Source organism: Schistocerca gregaria, unplaced genomic scaffold, assembly GCF_023897955.1.
Source record: "Schistocerca gregaria isolate iqSchGreg1 unplaced genomic scaffold, iqSchGreg1.2 ptg000001l___fragment_3, whole genome shotgun sequence".
In the NCBI taxonomy this organism is placed as follows: domain Eukaryota; kingdom Metazoa; phylum Arthropoda; class Insecta; order Orthoptera; family Acrididae; genus Schistocerca; species Schistocerca gregaria.
This window is the reverse complement of record NW_026061699.1, coordinates 7364895-7384809: the sequence shown is the minus strand read 5'-3', so window position 1 is coordinate 7384809 and position 19915 is coordinate 7364895.

The following is a 19915-nucleotide window of genomic DNA, read 5'->3' as shown; positions in this document are numbered from 1 at the left end:
GTTGATGAAACCCAGAAATTGCACCGGGCTTGAGTGCAAGAACTATGCGGCATTTCTAAATAGGAGTAATGTCTCAAACTGTCTACGCTTTGATCGATTCCTGGGAGAAAAGTAGTAGTTTCAGAAGCACATCTGGAGACATTCTGTAATCTGTGGACCTTCGGAGTGTTGATGGATCACAGAAATTATATCGGGATTGAATGCAACAGGCACCATGCGGACTTTTCTCCATGGCAGTAATGCCTAAAACTGTCTACGCTTTGATCGATTATTGGGAGACCAGTAGTAGTTTCCGAAGCATATCTGGAAGCTTCTTGTAATCTGTGGACGTTCAGAGTGTTGATGAAACATAGAAATAGCATCGAGATTGAATACAAAATTCACCAAGCGGACTTTGCTCAATGGGAGTAATGTCTCAAACAGCCTACGCTTTAATCGTTCCCTGGGAGACCAGCAGTAGTTTCCGAAGCACATCTGAAAGCGTTCTGTAATCTGTTGACGTTCAGAGTGTTGATGAAACACAGAAATTCCATCGGGAGTGAATACAACAGGCCTAAAGCGGGATTTTCGCCATGGGAGTAATGTCGCAAACTGTCTACGATTTTATCGATTCCTGGGAGACCAATAGTAGTTTCCGAAGCAAATCTGAAGGCATTCTTTAATCTGTGGACCTTCAGAGTGTTGATGAAACACAGAAATTGCATCGGGATTGAGTACAACAGTCACCATTCCGACTTTTCTCCATGGGAGTAATATCTCAATTTGTCTACGATTTAATCGATTCCCGGGAGACCAGTTGTAGTTTCCGAAGCACAACTGGAGACTTCCAGTAATCTGTGGAATTGCAGAGTGTTGATGGAACACAGAAAGTCCATCAGGATTGAATGCAACAAGCACCGTGCGGACTTTTTTCAATAGGAGTAATGTCTCAAACTGTCTACGTCTTGATTGATTCCTGGGAGACCAGTAGTAGTTTCCGAAGCACATCTGTAGGCTTCCTGTAATCTGTGGACCTTCAGAATGTTGATGAAACACAGTAGTTGCATCGGGATTGAATACAACAGCCATTAAGCAGACTTTTGTCATAGGGAGTAATGTCTCATGCCCTCTACAATTTGAGCGATTCCTGTTAGACCAGTAGTAGTTTCCGAAGCACATCTGGAATCAACCTGTAATCTGTGGACCTTCAGAGTGTTGATGAAACACAGAAATTGTATCGGGATTGAATGCAACATGCACCATGCGGACTTTTCTCCATGGCAGTAATGCCTCAATCTGTCTACGCTTTGACCGATTAATGCGAGACCAGTATAGGTTTCCGAAGCACATCTGGAGACTTCCTGTAATCTGTGGAATTGCAGAGTGTTGATGAAACACAGAAATTGGATCGGGATTGAATACAATAGGCACTATGTGGACTTTTCCGCATGGGAGTAATGTCTCAAACTGTCGACGCTTTGATCTATTCTGGGGAGACCATTAGTAGCTTCCGAAGCACATATGGAGGCATTCTGTAAGCTGTGGACCTTAAGAGTGTTGATGAAACACAGAAATTGCATGGAGTTGAATACAACAGGCACTATGCGGACTTTGCTCAATGGGAATAATGTCTCAACCGTCTACGCATTGATCGATTCCTGGGAGACCAATAGTAGTTTCCGAATCACAACTGAAAGCGTTGTGTTGTCTGTGGACGTTCCGAGTGTTGACTAAACACAGAAATTGCATCGGGATTGAATACAACAGGCACGATGCGGACTTTTCTCCATGGGAGTAATGTTCCAAACTGTCTACGCTTTTATCGATTATTAAGAGACCTGTAGTAGTTTCCGAAGCACATCTGGAGACTTCCTGTAATCTGTGGAATTGCAGAGTGTTGATGAAACACAGAAATTGCATCGGGATTGAATACAACATTTACTATGCGGACTTTTCTCCATGGGAGTAATGTCTCAAACTGTCTACGCTTTTATCGATTCCTGGGAGAGCAGTAGTAGTTTCCGAAGCACATTTGGAAACTTCCTGTAATCTTTGGACGTTCAGAGTGTTAATGAAACACAGAAATTGCATCGGGATTGAATACAACACTGACCATGCGGAAATTTCTCCATAGGTGTAACGTCTCGAACTGTCTACGATTTGATCGTTCCCTGGGACAACCAGTAGTAGATCCAGAAGCACATCTGGAGGTTTCCTGTAATCTGTGGACGTTCAGAGTGTTGATGAAACACAGATATTGCATCTTGATTGAATACAACAGGCACCATGCGGATATTTCCCCGTGGGAGTAATGTCTCAAACTGTCTACATTTTGATCATTTACTAGGAGACCAGTTGAAGTTTCCGAAGAACATCTGGAGGCTTCCGGTAATATGTGGACGTTCGGAGTGTTGATGAAACACAGGAATTGCATCGGGACTGAATACAACAGACACCATGCGGATTTTTACTCCATAGGAATAATGTCTCAATCTGTCTACGCTTTGATCGATTCTGGGAGACCAGTAGTAGTTTCCGAAGGACATCTGGAGGCTTCATGTAATCTGTGGACGTGCAGAGCGTTGATGAAACACAGAAATTGCATCGGGATTGTATACAACAGGCACCATGCGGACTTTTCTATATGGGAGTAATGTCTAAACCTGTCTACGTTTTGATAGATTCCTGTGAGACCAGTAGTAGTTTCCGAAGCACATTTGGAAGCTTCCTGTAATCTGTGGACGTTCAGAGTGTTGATGAAACACCGAAATTGCATCGAGATTGAATACAACAGGAATTATGCGGACTTTACGTAATGGGAGTAATTTCTCAAACTGTCTACGACTTGATCTATTCCTGGGAGACCAGTAGTAGTTTCCAAAGCACATCTGAAATCATTATGTAACCTGTGGACGTTCAGAGTGATTATGAAACACGGTAATTGCATAGACATTGAATACGACAGGCACCATGCGGACTCTTCTCCATGGGAGTAATGTCTCAAATCGTCTACGATTTGAACGTTCCCTGGGAGACCAGTAGTAGTTTCCGAAGCACATCTGGAATCAATCTGTAATCGGTGGACGTTCAGAGTGTTGATAAAACACAGTAATTGCATCGGGATTGAATACAATATGAACAGTTCAGACTTTTCACCATGGGAGTAAGGTCTCAAACTGTCTACGCTTTAATCGATTCCTGGGAGACCAGTAGTAGTTTCTGAAGCCCATCTGGTGGAATTCTGTAATCTGTGGACGTTCAGCGTGTTGATGAAACAAAGAAATTCCATCGCGACTGAAAGCAACAGGCACCATGAGGACTTTTCTCCATGAGTGTAATGTCTCAAGCTGTATACGCTTTAATCATTTCCTGGGGGACCAGTAGTATTTTAAGAAGCACATCTGGAGTCTTTCCGTAATCTGTAGACGTTCAGAGTGTCGATGAAAGACAGAAATTGCATCGTCATTGAATACAACAGGCACCAAGCGGACTTTTCTGCATAGGAGTAATGTCTCAAACCATCTACGCTTTGATCGTTCCCTGGGAGACCGGTAGTAGTTTCCGAAGCACATCTGGTGGCATTCTGTAATCTGTGGACGTTCAGAGTGTTGATGAAACACAGAAATTGCATCGGGACTGAATACAACAGGCAACATGAGGAATTTTCTCCATAGGAATAATGTCTCAATATGTCTACACTTTGATCGACTCCTGGGAGACCAGTAGTAGTTTCAGAAGCACATCTGCAGGCTTCCTCTAATCTGTGAACGTTCAGAGTGTTGATGAAACACAGAAATTGCATCGGGATTGAATAGAACAGGCACGATGCGGTCTTTTGTCATAGGGAGTAATTTCCCAATCTGGCTACGCTATGATCGATTGCTGGGAGACCAGTAGTAGTTTCCGCAGCACATCTGGAAGCATTCTGTAATCGGTGGACGTTCATAGTGTTGATGAAACACAGTAATTGCATCGGGATTGAATACAACATTCACAGTTCGGTTTTTTTTCTCAATGGGAGTAATGTCTCATACTGTCTACGCTCTGATCGACTCCTGGGAAACCAGAAGTAGTTTCCGAAGCACATCTGGAGGCTTCCTGCAATCTATGGACGTTTAGAATTATGATATAACACAGAAATTGCATCGGCCTTGAATACAACAGGCACCATGTGGACTTAACTCCATAGGAGTAATGTCTCAAACCGTCTACGCTTTGATCGTCCCCTTTGAGACCAGTAGTAGTTTCCGATGCACATCTGGAGGCATTCTGTAAAATGTGGACGTTCAGAGTGTTGATGAAACCATGAATTTCCATCGCGATTGAATACAAGAGGCACCATGCGGTCTTTCCTCCACAGGAGTAATGTCTCAAACTGTATACGCTTTGATAGTTCCCTGGGACACCAGTAGTAGTTTCCGAAGCACATCTGGAGGCTTCCTGTAATCTGTGGACTTTCAGAGTGTTGATGAAGCATAGAAATTGCATCGGGACTGAATACAACAGACAATATGCGGATTTTTCTCCATAGGAGTAATGTCTCAATCTGTCTACTCTTTGATCGATTCCTGGGAGACCAGTAGTAGTTTCCGAAGGACATCTGGAGGCTGCCTGTAATCTGTGGACGTTCAGAGCGTTGATGAAACACAGAAATTGCATCGGGATTATATACAACAGGCTCCATGCGGACTTTTCTTCATGGGAGTAATGTCTCAATCTGTCTACGTTTTGATCGATTCCTGTGAGACCAGTAGTAGTTTCCGAAGCACATTTGGAAGCTTCCTGTAATCTGTGGACGTTCAGAGTGTTGATGAAACACAGAAATTGCGTCGAGATTGAATACAACAGGCACTATGCGGACGTTACTTAATGGGAGTAATGTCTCAAACTGTCTACGATTTGATCTATTCCTGGGAGACCAGTAGTAGTTTCCGAAGCACATCTGAAATCATTATGTAAACTGTGGACGTTCAGAGTGATTATGAAAAACAGTAATTGCATCGACATTTAATACAACAGGCACCATGCGGACTCTTCTCCATTGGAGTAATGTCCCAAACCGTCTACGCTTTGAACGTTCCCTGTGAGACCAGTAGTAGTTTCCGAAGCAAATCTGGAATCATTCTGTAATCTGTGGACGTTCAGAATGTTGATGAAACACAAGAGTTCTATCGGGAATAAATACAACAGGCACCATGAAGACTTTGCACATTGGGAGTAATGTCTCTAACTGTCTACGCTTTGATCGATTATTGGGAGACCAGTAGTAGTTTCCGAAGGACATGTGGAGGCATTCTGTAATCTGTGGACGTTCAGAGTGTTGACGAAACACAGCCATTGCGTCGGGATTGAATACAACAGTCACCATCCGAATTTTTCTCCATAGGAGTAATGTCTCACACTGTTTATTCTTTGATTGTTCCCTAGGAAACCAGTAGTAGTTTCCGAAGCACATCTGGAGGCTTCCTAAACTCTGTCGACGTTCAGAGTGTTGATGAAACACAGAAATTGCATCGGCATTGAATACAACAGGCACCATGCGGACTTTTCTGCATAGGAGTAATGTCTCAAAGCATCTACGCTTTGATCGTTCCCTGGGAGACCAGTAGTAGTTTTCGAAGGACATCTGGAGGCTTCATGTAATCTGTGGACGTTCAGAGTGTTGATGAAACACAGATATTGCATCGGGATTGAATACAACAGGCACCATGCGGACTTTTCTCCATGTGAGTAATGTCTCAAACCGTCTACGCTTTGATCGTTCCCTGGGAGACCAGTAGTAGTTTCCGAAGCACATCTGGTGGCATTCTGTAATCTGTGGACGTTCAGAGTGTTGAAGAAACACAGAAATTGCATAGGGATTGAATAGAACAGGCACGATGCGGTCTTTTGTCATAGGGAGTAATGTACCAATCTGTCTACGCTATGATCGATTCCTGGGTGACCAGTAGTAGTTTCCGAAGCACATCTGGAAGCATTCTGTAATCGGTGGACGTTCAGAGTGTTGATGAAACACAGAAATTGCATCGGGATTGATTAGAACAGGCGCGATGCGGTCTTTTGTCATAGGGAGCAATGTCCCAATCTGCCTACGCTATGATCGATTCCTGGGAGACCAGTAGTAATTTCCGAAGCACATCTGGAATCACTCTGTAATTGGTGGACGTTCAGAGTGTTGATGAAACACAGTAATTGCATCGGGATTGAATACAATATGAACAGTTCGGACTTCTCTCCATGGGAGTAATGTCTCATAATGTCTACGCTTTGATCGATTCCTGGGAGACCAGTAGTAGTTTCCGAAGCACATTTGGAAGCTTCCTGTAATCTGCGGGCGTTCAGAGTGTTGATGAAACACAGAAATTGCATCGAGATTGAATACAACAGGCACCATGTGCCCTTTTTTTATGGGAGTAATGTCTCAAACAGTTTACGTTCTAATCGATTCCTGGGAGACCAATAGTAGTTTCCGAAGCACGTCTCGAGGCATTCTGTAATCTATGGACCTTCTGACTGTTGATGAAACACAGAAATTTCATCGGTATTGAGTACAACAGGCACCATGCGGACTTTGTTCAATGGGAATAATCTCTCAAACTGTCTACGCTTTAATCGATTCCTGGGAGAGCAGTAGTAGTATCCGAAGCACATCTGGAAGCTTCCTGTTACATTTGGACGTTCAGAGTGTAAATGAAACACGGAAATTATATCGGGATTGAATACAACAGTCACCATGCGGACTTTGTTCAATGGGAATAATGTCTCAAACTGTCTACGCTTTAGTTGTTCCCTGGGGGGCCAGTAGTATTTTAAGATGCACATCTGGATCTTTCCGTAATCTGTGGACGTTCAGAGTGTTCATCAAACACAGACATTGCATCGGCATTGAATACAATAGGCACCATCCGAAATTTTCTCCATGGGAGTAATGTCTCACACTGTTTACGCTTTGATTGTTCCCTAGGAAACCAGTAGTAGTTTCCGAAGCACATCTGGAGGCTTCATAAAATCTGTCGCCGTTCAGAGTGTTGATGAACACAGAAATTGCATCGGCATTGAATACAACAGGCACCATGCGGACTTTTCTGCATAGCAGTAACGACTCAAACCATCTACGCTTTGATCGTTCCATGGGAGACCAGTAGTAGTTTGCGAAGGACATCTGGAGGCTACCTGTAATCTGTGGACGTTCAGAGTGTTGATGAAACACAGATATTGCATCGCGATTGAATACAACAGGCACCATGCGGACTTTTCTCCATGGTAGTAATGTCACAAACCGTCTACGATTTGATCGTTCCCTGAGAGACCAGTAGTAGTTTCCGAAACACATCTGGTGGCATTCTGTAATCTGTGGACGTTCAGAGTGTTGATGAAACACAGAAATTGCATCGGGATTGAGTACAACAGTCACCATGCGGACTTTTCTAAATGGGAGTAATGTCTTAAACTGTCTACGCTTTAATCGATTCCTGGGAGAGCAGTAGTAGTATCCGAAGCACTTCTGGAAGCTTCCTGTAACCTTTGGACGTTCAGAGTGTTAATGAAACACGGAAATTATATCGGGATGGAATACAACAGGCACCATGCGGACTTTGTTCAATGGCAATAAAGTCTCAAACTGTCTACGTTTTAATCGTTCCCTGGGAGACCAGTAGTAGTTTCCGAAGCACATCTGGAGGCTTCCTGTAATCTGTGGACGTTCAGAGTGTTAATGAAACATAGAAATTTATCGGGATTGAATACAACAGGCACAATGCGGACTTTTCTCCATGGGAGAAACGTCTCACACTTTGTACGCTTTGATTGTTCCCTAGGAGATCAGTAGCAGTTTCCGAAGCACATCTGAAAGCATTATGTAATCGGTGGACACTCAGAGTGTTGATGAAACACAGTAATTGCATCGGGATTGAATACAACATGCACAGTTCGGACTTTTCTCCATTGGAGTAATGTCTCATTCTGTCTATGCTTCGATCGTTCACTGGGAGACCAGTAGTAGTTTCCGAAGCCAATCCAGAGGCTCCCTGTAATCTGTGGACGTTCAGAGTGTTGATGAAACACACAAATTGCATCGGCATTGAATACAACAGGCACCAAGCGGACTTTTCTGCATTGGAGTACTGTCTCAAACCGTCTACGCTTTGATCGATCCCTGGGAGACCAGCTGTAGTTTCCGAAGGACATCTGGAGGCTTTCTGTAATCTGTGGACGTTCAGAGTGTTGAGGAAACACAGAAATTGCATCATCATTGAATACAACAGGCACCATGCGGACTTTTCTCCATGTGGTTAATGTCTCAAACCGTCTACGATTTGATCGTTCAATGGGAGACCAGCAGTGGTTTCCGAAGAACATCTGGTGGCATCCGTAATCTGTTGACGTTCAGGGTGTTGATGAAACAAAGAAATTCCATCGCGATTGAATTCAACAGCCACCATGAGGACTTTTCTCCATGGGTGTAACGTCTCCAACCGTCTACGCTTTAATCGTTCCCTGGGAGACCAGTAGTAGTTTAAGAAGCACGTCTATAGTCTTTCCGTAATCTGTGGACGTTCATAGTGTTGATGAAACACAGAAATTGCATCGGGACTGAATACAACAGGCACCATGCGGAATTTTCTCCATGGGTGTAATGTCTCATTCAGTCTACACTTTGATCGATTCCTCGGAAGCCAGTAGTAGTTTCTAAAACACGTCTGCAAGCTTCCTGTAATCTGTGAACTTTCAGAGTGTTGATAAAACACTGAAATTGCATCGGGATTGAACAGAACAGTCACGATGAGGTCTTTTGTCATAGGGAGTAATGTCCCAATCTGTCTACGCTATTATCGATTCCTGGGAGAACAGTAGTAGTTTCCGAAGCACATCTGGAAGCATTCTGTAATCGGTGGACGTTCAGAGTGTTGATGAAAAACAGTAATTGTATTTGGATGGAATACAACATGCACAGTTCGGACTTTTCTCCATGGGAGTAATGTGTCAAACTGTCTACGCTTTGATCGATTCCTTTGAGACCAGTAGTAGTTTCCGAAGCACATTTGGAAGCTTCCTTTAATCTGTGGACGTTCCGTGTGTTGATATAACACAGAAACTGCATCGGCATTGAATACAACAGGCACCATGCGGACTTTCCTCCATAGGAGTAATGTCTCAAACCGTCTACGCTTTGATCGATTTCTGGGAGACCAGTAGTAGTTTCCGAAGCACATCTGGAGGCATCCTGTAATCTGTGGATTTTCAGAGTGTTGATGAAACGCAGAAATTGCATCGGGATTGAATACAACATCACCATGCGAACATTTCTCCATGGGAGTAATGTCTCACACTCTCTACGCTTTGATTGTTCCCTAACAGAAATGTAGTAGTTTTCGAAGCACATCTGGAGGCATTTTGTTATCTGTGGACATTCAGAGTGTTGATGAAAGACAGAAATTGCTATCGGGATTGAATACAACAAGCACCATGCGGACTTTTCTTCATGGGAGTAATGTCTCAAACTGTCTACGCTTTGATCGTTCCCTGAGAGGCCAGTTGAAGTTTCCGAAGCACATCTGGAATCATTCTGTAACCTGTGGACTTTCAGAGTGTTGATGAAACGCAGAAATTATATCGAGATTGAATACAACAGGCACCATGCGGACATTGATCAATGCGAGTAATGTCTCAAAGTGTCTACGCAATGATCGTTCCCTAGGAGACCAGTAGTAGTTTCTGAAGCACATCTGGAGGCTTACTGTATTCTGTGGACGTTAAGAGTGTTGATAAAACACAGAAATTGCATCAGTACTGAATACAAGAGGCACCATGTGGACTTTTCTCCATGGGAGTAATGTCTCAATGTGTCTACGCTTTGATCGATTCCTTGGAGACCAGCAGTAGTTTCTGAAGCACATCTGCAAGCTTCCTAGAATCTGTGGACGTTCCGAGTGTTGATGAAACGCAGAAATTATATCGAGATTGAATACAACAGGCACCATGCGGACTTTGCTCAATGGGAGTAATGTCTCAAACTGTCTACGCTTTGATCGATTCCTGGGAGACCAGTAGTAGTTTCCGTAGCACATCTGGAGGCATTCTGTAATATGTGGACCTGCTGAGTGTTGATGAAAAACAGAAATTGCATGGATATTGAGTACAACAGCGCCATGTGGACTTTTCTCCATGGGAGTAATGTCTCAAACTGTCTACGCATTGATCGATTCCTGGGAGAGCAGTAGTACTTTCCGAAGCACATCTGTAAGCTTCCTGCAACCCTTGGACATTAAGAGTGTTAATGAAACACAGAAATTGCATCGGGATTGATTACAACAGGCACCATGCGGACTTTTCTCCATGTGAGTAATGTTTCAAACAGTCTACGCTTTGATCGATTCCGGTGAAACCAGTAGTAGTTTTCGAAGCACATCTGGAGGCTTCCTGTAATCTGTGGACGTTCAGAGTGTTGATGAAACACAGAAACTGCATCGGCATTGAATGCAACCGGCACCATGCGGACTTCTCTGCATAGGAGTAATGTCTCAAACCGTCTACGCTTTGATCGTTCCCTGGGAGACGAGTAGTAGTTTCCGAAGAACATCTGGAGGATTTCTGTAATCTGTGGAAGTTCAGAGTGTTGTTGAAACACAGAAATTGCATCGGGATTGAATACAACAGGCACCATGCGGACTTTTCTCCATGTGAGTAATGTCGCAAACAGTCTACATTGGATCGATTCCTGGGAAACCAGTAGTAGTTTTCGAAGGACATCAGGAGGCTTCCTGTAATCTGTGGACGTTCAGAGTGTTGATGAAACACAGAAACTGTATCAGGACTGAATACAACAAGCACAATGCGATCTTTCCTCCATGTGAGTAATGTCTGAAACAGTCTACGCTTTGTTCGATTTCTGGGAAACCAGTAGTAGTTTTCGAAGCACATCTGGAGTCATTCTGTAATCTGTGGACCTTCAGTGTGTTGATGAAAGATAGAAATTGCAATCGGGATTGAATACAACAAGCACCATGAGGACTTTTCTCCATGGGAGTAATGTCTCAAACTGTCTACGCTTTGATCGTTCCTTGGAAGACCAGTTGAAGTTTCCGAAGCACATCACGATGCTTCCTGTAATCTGTGGACATTCAGAGTGTTAATGAAACACAGAAATTGCATCGGGATTGATTACAATAGGCACCATGTATCCTTTTTTCCATGGGAGTAATGTCCCAAACTGTGTACGATTTGATCGATTCCTGGGAGACCAGTAGTAGTTTCCCAAGCACATCTGGAGGCATTCTATAATCTGTGGACCTTCAGAGTGTTGGTGAAACACAGAAATTGCAACGGGATTGAATACAACAGGCACCATGCAGACTTTTCTCCATGTGAGTAATGTCTCAAACTGTCTTCGCTTTTATCGATTCCTGGGAGAACTGTAGCAGTTGCCGAATCACATCTGGAGGCGTTCTATAATCAGAGGACCTTCAGAGTGTTGATGAAACACAGAAATTGAATCGGGATTGAATACAAAAGGCACCATGCGAACTTTACTCAATGGGAGTAATGTCTCAAAGAGTCTACGCTTTGATCGATCCTGGGAGACCAGCAGTATTTTCCGAAGCACATTTGGAGACATTCTGTAATCTGTGGACCATCAGAGTTTTGATGAAACACAGAGATTGCATCGGGATTAAATACAACAGGCATCATGCATACTTTTCTCCATGGGAGTAATGTCTCAAACAGTCTACGGTTTGATCGATTCCTGTGAGACCAGTAGTCGTTTCTGAAGCCCATCCAGAGGCTCCCTGTAATCTGTGGACGCTCTGAGTGTTGATGAAACACAGAAATTGCATCGACATTGAATAAACAGGCACCATGCGTTCTTTTTTCCATGGGAGTAATGTCCCAAACTGTCTACGATTTTATCGATTCCTGGGAGACCAGTAGTAGTTTCCGAAGCACATCTGGAGGCATTCTATAATCTGTGGACTTCCAGAGTGTTGATGAAACACAGAAATTGCGTCAGTATTTAATACAAGAGGCACCATGCGGAATTTCTCCATGGGAGTAATATCTCAATCTGTCTTCGCTTTGATCGATTTCTTGGAAACCAGTAGTAGTTTCCGAAGCACAACTGAAATCATTATGTAATCTGTGGACGTTCAAAGTGTTGATGAAACACTGATATTGCATTTGTATTGAATACAACAGGCACCATGCGGCCGTTTTTCCATGGGAGTAATGTGTAAAACTGTCTACGCTTTGATCGCTCCCAGGGAGACCAATATTACTTTCCGAAGCACATCTGGAGCCATCATGTAATCTGTGGACCTTCAGAGTGATGATGAAACACAGAAATAGAATCGGGATTGAATAGAAAAGACACCATGCGAACTTTTGTCATAATGAGTAATGTCTCAAACTATCTACGCTTTGATCGTTCCCTGGAAGACCAGTAGTAGTCTCTGAAGCACATCCAGAGGCTTCCTGTAATCTCTGGACGTTCAGAGTGTTGATGAAACACAGAAATTTCATCAGCTTTGAATACAACAGGCACCAAGCCTACTTTTCTCCATAGGAGTAATGTCTCAAACCGTCCACGCTTTGATCGTTCTTGGGAGACCAGTACCAGTTCCCGAAGCACATCTGGAGGCTTCCTTTAATCTGTGGACGTTCAGAGTTTTGATGAAAAACAGAAATTACACCGTGATTGAATACAACAGGCACCATGCGGACTTTTGTCACACGGAGTAATGTCTCAAACTGTCTACGCTTTGATCGTTCCCTGGGAAACCAGTAGTAGTTTTCGAAGCACATCTAGAGGATTCTGTAATCTGTGGACACTCAGAGTGCTGATGAGACACAGAAATTCCATCGGGATTGAATACAACAGATACCATGTGGACTTCTATCCAAGGGAGTAATGTCTAAACTTTCTACGTTTTTGATCGTACACTGGGAGACCAGTAGTAGTTTAAGAAGCACATCTGGAGGTTTTCTGTAATCTGTGTACGTTCAGAGTGTTGATGAATCACAGAAATTGCATCGGGATTGTATACAACAGGCATAATGCGGACTTTTGTCATAGGGAGTAATGACTCAAACTGTCTACGCTTTGATCGCTCCCTGGGAGACCAGTAGTAGTTTTCTAAGCACATATGAAGGCTTCCTGTACGCTGTGGACGTTCAGAGTGTTGATGAAACACAGAAATTGCATCGGGATAAATACAACATGCACCATGCGGACTTTTGTTATAGGGAGTAATGTCTCAAACTGTCTACGATTTTGATCGTTCCCTGGGAGACCAGTAGTAGTTTCCGATGCACATCTGGTGGCATTCTGTAATCTGTGGACGTTCAGAGTGTTGATGAAGCACAGAAATTTCATCGGGATTGAATGCAACAGACACCATGCGCTCTTTGCTCAATGGGAGTAGCGTCTCTAACTATCTACGCTTTGATCGATTCCTGTTGGACCAGTAGTAGTTTCCGAAGCACATCTGAAAGCATTATTTAATCTGTGGACGTTCAGAGTGTTGATGAAAGACAGAAATTGCATCGAGACTGAATACAACGCGCACCATACGGACTTTTCTCCATGGGATTGACGTCTCAAACTGTCTACGTTTTGATCGTTCAGTGGGAGACCAGTAGTAGTTCCCGAAGCACATTAGTACGCTTCCTGTAATCTGTGGACGTTCAGAGTGTTGATGAAACACAGAAATTGCATCTCCATTGCATACAACATTCACCAAGCGCACTTTTCTCCATGTGAGAATTGTCTCAAACTGTCTATTCTTTGATCGTTATCTGAGAGTAAAGCAGTAGTTCCCGAAGCACATCTGGAGCCATCCCGTAATCTGTGGACGTTCAGAGTGTTGATGAAACACAGGAATTGGATCGGCATTGAATACAACAGGCACCAATGTGGACTTTTCTCCATGGGGGTAATGTCTCGAACTGTCTACGATTTGATCGATCCCTGGGAGTCAAGTTGTAGTTTCTGAAGCAGATCTGGAGGCTACCTATAATCTGTGGATGTTCAGAGTGTTGATGAAACACCAAGATTGCATCGGAATTCAATACAACAGGCACCATGCGGACTTTTCTCCATGGGAGTAATGTCACAAACCGTCTACTCTTTGATCGTTCCCCTGGAGACCAGTAGTAGTTCCGAAGCACATCAGGAGGCATTCTCTAATCTGTGGACCTTACGAGTGTTGATGAAACGCAGAAATTGCATCGGGATTGAATACAACAGGCACCATTAGGACTTTTCTCCATGGGAGTAATGTCTCAATCTGTCTAAGCTTTGATCCATTCCTGGGAGAACAGTTGTAGTTTTTGAAGCACATCTGGAAGCTTCCTGTTATCTGTGGACTCTCAGAGTGTTAATGATGCACAATAATTGCATCGGGATTGAATACAACAGGCCAAATGCGGACTTTTCCTCACGGGAGTAATGTGTTAATGTGTCTACGACTTGATCGTTCCCTGCGAGAACTATAGTAGTTTACGGAGAACATCTGAAGACTTCCTGTAATCTGTGGACGTTCTGAGTGTTGATGAAACACAGAAATTGCATCGGGATGCGATACAACAGGCACATGTAGACTTTTCTCAATGGGTGTATTGTCTCAAACTGTCTACACTCTGATCGATTCCTGGGAGACCAGTAGTAGTTTCCGAAGCACATCAGGAGGTATTGCGTAATCTGTGGACCTTCAGAGTGTTGATGAAACAAAGAAATTCCATAGGGTTTGAATACAAGAAACACCATGGGGACTCCTCTCCAAGGGAGTAATGTCTCAAACTGTCTACGCTTTGATCACTCCCTGGGAAACCCGTAGTAGTTTCCGAAGCACATCTTAAGGCTTCCTGTAATACGTGGACTTTCAGAGTGTTGATGAAGCACAGAAATTGAATCGGGATTGAATGCAACAAACACCATACGGTCTTTATTCAATGGGAGTAAGGTCTCTAATTGTCTACGCTTTGATCGATTCCTGGGAGACCAGTAGTACTTTCCGAAGCACATCTGAAAGCATGTAATCTGTGGACGTACAGAGTGTTGATGAAACACAGATATTGCATCGGGATTGAATGCAACAGGTACCATGCTTCCTTTTCTTCATGGGAGTAATGTCTCAAACTGTCTACGCTTTGATCTTTCCCTGAGAGACCAGTAGTAGTTTCCGAAGCACATTTGGAGGCTTCCTATAATATGCGGACGTTCAGAGTATTGATGACACACAGAAATTTCACCGGGATTGAATACAATAGGCACCATGCAGACTTTTGTCATAGGGAGTAATGTCTCAAACTGTCTACGCTTTGATCGTTCCCTGGGAGACCAGCAGTAGTTTCCGAAGCACATCTGAAGGTTTCCTGTTATCTGTGGACGTCCAGAGTGTTGATGAAACACAGAAATTGCATCGGGATTGAATACAACAGGCACCATGCGGACTTTTCTCAATGGGTGTATTGTCTCAGACTGTCTACGATCTGATCGATTCCTGGGAGACCAGTAGTAGGTTCCGAAGCACATCTGGAGGCATTCTGTAACCTGCGGACGTTCAGAGTGTTGATGTGGCGCAGAAATTGCATCGGGATTGAATACAACAAGCCAAATGCGGACTTTTCTTCACGGGAGTAATGTGTAAAACTGTCTACGCTTTGATCGATCAATATGAGACCAGTTTAGTTTCAGAAAGCACGACTGGAGGCTTCCTGTGACCTGTGGACGTTCAGAGTGTTTATGAAACACACTAATTGCATCGGAATTGAATACAACAGGCGCCACGCAGACATTGCTCATTGGGAGTAATGTCTCAAACTGTTTACGCTTTGATCGATTCGTGGGAGACCAGTAGTAGATTTCGAAACACATCTGGAGGCATTCTGTAATATTTGGTCGTTCGGAGTGTTCATGAAACACAGATATTACATCGGGATTGAATACAACAGTCACTGTGCGGACATTTCTCCATGGGAGTAATGTCTCAAACTGTCTACGCTTTGATCGTTCCCTGAGAGACCAGTAGTAGTTTCCGTAGAAGATCTGGAGGCTTCGTGTAATCTGTGGACGTTCAGAGTATTGATGAAGCACAGAAATTGCACCAGGATTGAATACAACAGGCACCATGCGGACTTTTGTCATAGGGAGTAATGTCTCGAACTGTCTACGCTTTGATCGTTCCCTGGTAGACCAGTTTAGTTTCAGAAAGCACGTCTGGAGGCTTCCTGTAATCTGTGGACGCTCTGAGTGTTGATGAAACACAGAAATTGCATCGACATTGAATAAACTGGCACCATGCGTTCTTTTTTCCATTGGACTAATGTCCCAAACTGTCTACGATTTTATCGATTCCTGGGAGACCAGTAGTAGTTTCCGAAGCACATCTGAAATCATTATGTAATCTGTGGACGTTCAAAGTGTTGATGAAACACTGATATTGCATCGGTATTGAATACAACAGGCACCATGCGGCCGTTTTTCCATGGGAGTAATGTGTAAAACTGTCTACGATTTGATCGCTCCCAGGGTGACCAGTATTACTTTCCGAAGCACATCTGGAGCCATCATGTAATCTGTGGACCTTCAGAGTGTTGATGAAGCACAGAAATATTAGCGGGATTGAATACAAAAGGCACCATGCGAACTTTTGTCATAGGGAGTAATGTCTCAAACTATCTACTTTTTTTCGTTCCCTGGGAGACCAATAGTAGTTTCCGAAGCACATCCAGAGGCCTCCTGTAATCTCTGGACGTTCAGAGTGATGATGAAACACAGAAATAGAATCGCGATTGAATAGAAAAGGCACCATGCGAACTTTTGTCATAATGAGTAATGTCTCAAACTATCTACGCTTTGATCGCTCCCTGGGAGACCAGTAGTAGTTTCTGAAGCACATCCAGAGGCTTCCTGTAATCTCTGGACGTTCAGAGTGTTGATGAAACACAGAAATTTCATCGGCTTTGAATGCAACAGGCACCAAGCCTACTTTTCTCCATAGGGGTAATGTCTCAAACCGTCCACGCTTTGATCGTTCTTGGGAGACCAGTACCAGTTCCCGAAGCACATCTGGAGGCTTCCTTTAATCTGTGGACGTTCAGAGTGTAGATGAAACACAGAAATTGCATCGGGATTTAATACAACAGGCACCATGCGAACTTTTGTCATAAGGAGTAATGTCTCAAACTATCTACGCTTTGATCGTTCCCTGGGAGACCAGTAATAGTTTCCTAAGCGCATCTGGAGGCTTCCTGGAATCTGTGGACGTTCGGAGTGTTGATGAAACACAGAAATTGCATCAGCATTGAACACAACAGGCACCATGCGAAATTTTCTCCATGGGAGTAATGTCTCAAAACTTTTATTATTTCATCGTTCCTGGGAGACCAGTAGTGGTTTCCGAAGCACATCTGGAGGCATTCTGTAGTCTGTGGACGTTCAGAGTGTTGATGAAACACAAAAATTCAATCGGGATTGAATACAACTTGCACCATGAGGTCTTTTCTCCATGGGTGTAATGTCGCAAACTGTCTACGCTTTGATCTTTCCCTTGGAGACCAGTAGTAGTTTCTGATGCACCCCTGGATGCTTCCTGTAATCTGTGGACGTTCAGAGTGTTGATGAAATACAGAAATTGCATCGGGATGCGATACAACAGGCACCATGCGGACTTTCCTCAATGGGTGTATTGTCTCAATCCGTCCACATTCTGATCGATTCCTGGGAGACCAGTAGTAGTTTCCGACGCACATCAGGAGGCATTCCGTAATCTGTGGACCTTGAGAGTGTTGATGAAACACAGAAATTGCATCGGGATTGAATACAACAGACCCCATGCGGAAATTTCTGCATGGGAGTAATGACTCAACGTGTCTACGCTTTGATCGATTCCTGGGAGACCAGTGATGGTTTCCGTAGCACATATATAGGCATTCTGCAATCTGTGGTCGTTCAGAGTGTTCATGAAACACAGAAATTGCATCGGGATTGAATACAACAGGCTCCATGCGGACTTTTGTCATAGGGAGTAATGACTCAAACTGTCTACGCTTTGATCGCTCCCTGGGAGACCAGTGGTAGTTTCCGAAGCACATCTTAAGGCTTCCTGTAATACGTGGACGTTCAGAGTGTTGATGAAGCACAGAAATTGAATCGGGACTGAATGCAACAAACACCATACGGTCTTTATTCAATGGGAGTAAGGTCTCTAATTGTCTACGCTTTGATCGATTCCTGGGAGACCAGTAGTACTTTCCGAAGCACATCTGAAAGCATGTAATCTGTGGACGTTCAGAGTGTTGATGAAACACAGAAATTGCATCGAGACTGAATACAACGCGCACCATACGGACTTTTCTCCATGGGATTGACGTCTCAAACTGTCTACGTTTTGATCGTTCAGTGGGAGACCAGTAGTAGTTCCCGAAGCACATTAGTACGCTTCCTGTAATCTGTGGACGTTCAGAGTGTTGATGAAACACAGAAATTGCATCTCCATTGCATACAACATTCACCATGCGCACTTTTCTCCATGTGAGTAATGTCTCAAACTGTCTATTCTTTGATCGTTATCTGAGAGTAAAGCAGTAGTTCCCGAAGCACATCTGGAGCCATCCTGTAATCTGTGGACGTTCAGAGTGTTGATGAAACACAGGAATTGGATCGGCATTGAATACAACAGGCACCAATGTGGACTTTTCTCCATGGGAGTAATGTCTCGAACTGTCTACGATTTGATCGATCCCTGGGAGTCAAGTTGTAGTTTCTGAAGCAGATCTGGAGGCTACCTATAATCTGTGGATGTTCAGAGTGTTGATGAAACACCGAGATTGCATCGGAATTCAATACAACAGGCACCATGCGGACTTTTCTCCTTGGGAGTAATGTCACAAACCGTCTACTCTTTGATCGTTCCCCTGGAGACCAGTAGTAGTTCCGAAGCACATCAGGAGGCATTCTCTAATCTGTGGACCTTCCGAGTGTTGATGAAACGCAGAAATTGCATCGGGATTGAATACAACAGGCACCATTAGGACTTTTCTCTATGGGAGTAATGTCTCAATCTGTCTACGCTTTGATCCATTCCTGGGAGAACAGTTGTAGTTTTTGAAGCACATCTGGAAGCTTCCTGTTATCTGCGGACTCTCAGAGTGTTAATGATGCACAATAATTGCATCGGGATTGAATACAACAGGCCAAATGCGGACTTTTCCTCACGGGAGTAATGTGTTAATGTGTCTACGACTTGACCGTTCCCAGCGAGAACTATAGTAGTTTACGGAGCACATCTGAAGACTTCCTGTAATCTGTGGACGTTCAGAGTGTTGATGAAACACAGTAATTGCATCGGGATGCGATACAACAGGCACATGTAGACTTTTCTCAATGGGTGTATTGTCTCAAACTGTCTACACTCTGATCGATTCCTGGGAGACCAGTAGTAGTTTCCGAAGCACATTAGGAGGTATTGCGTAATCTGTGGACCTTCAGAGTGTTGATGAAACAAAGAAATTATATAGGGTTTGAATACAAGAAACACCATGTGGACTCCTCTCCAAAGGAGTAATGTCTCAAACTGTCTACGCTTTGATCACTCCCTGGGAAACCCGTAGTAGTTTCCGAAGCACATCTTAAGGCTTCCTGTAATACGTGGACGTTCAGAGTGTTGATGAAGCACAGAAATTGAATCGGGATTGAATGCAACAATCACCATACGGTCTTTATTCAATGGGAGTAAGGTCTCTAATTGTCTACGCTTTGATCGATTCCTTGGAAACCAGTAGTAGTTTCCGAAGCACATCTGAAATCATTATGTAATCTGTGGACGTTCAAAGTGTTCATGAAACACAGATATTACATCGGGATTGAATACAACAGTCACTGTGCGGACATTTCTCCATGGGAGTAATGTCTCAAACTGTCTACGCTTTGATCGTTCCC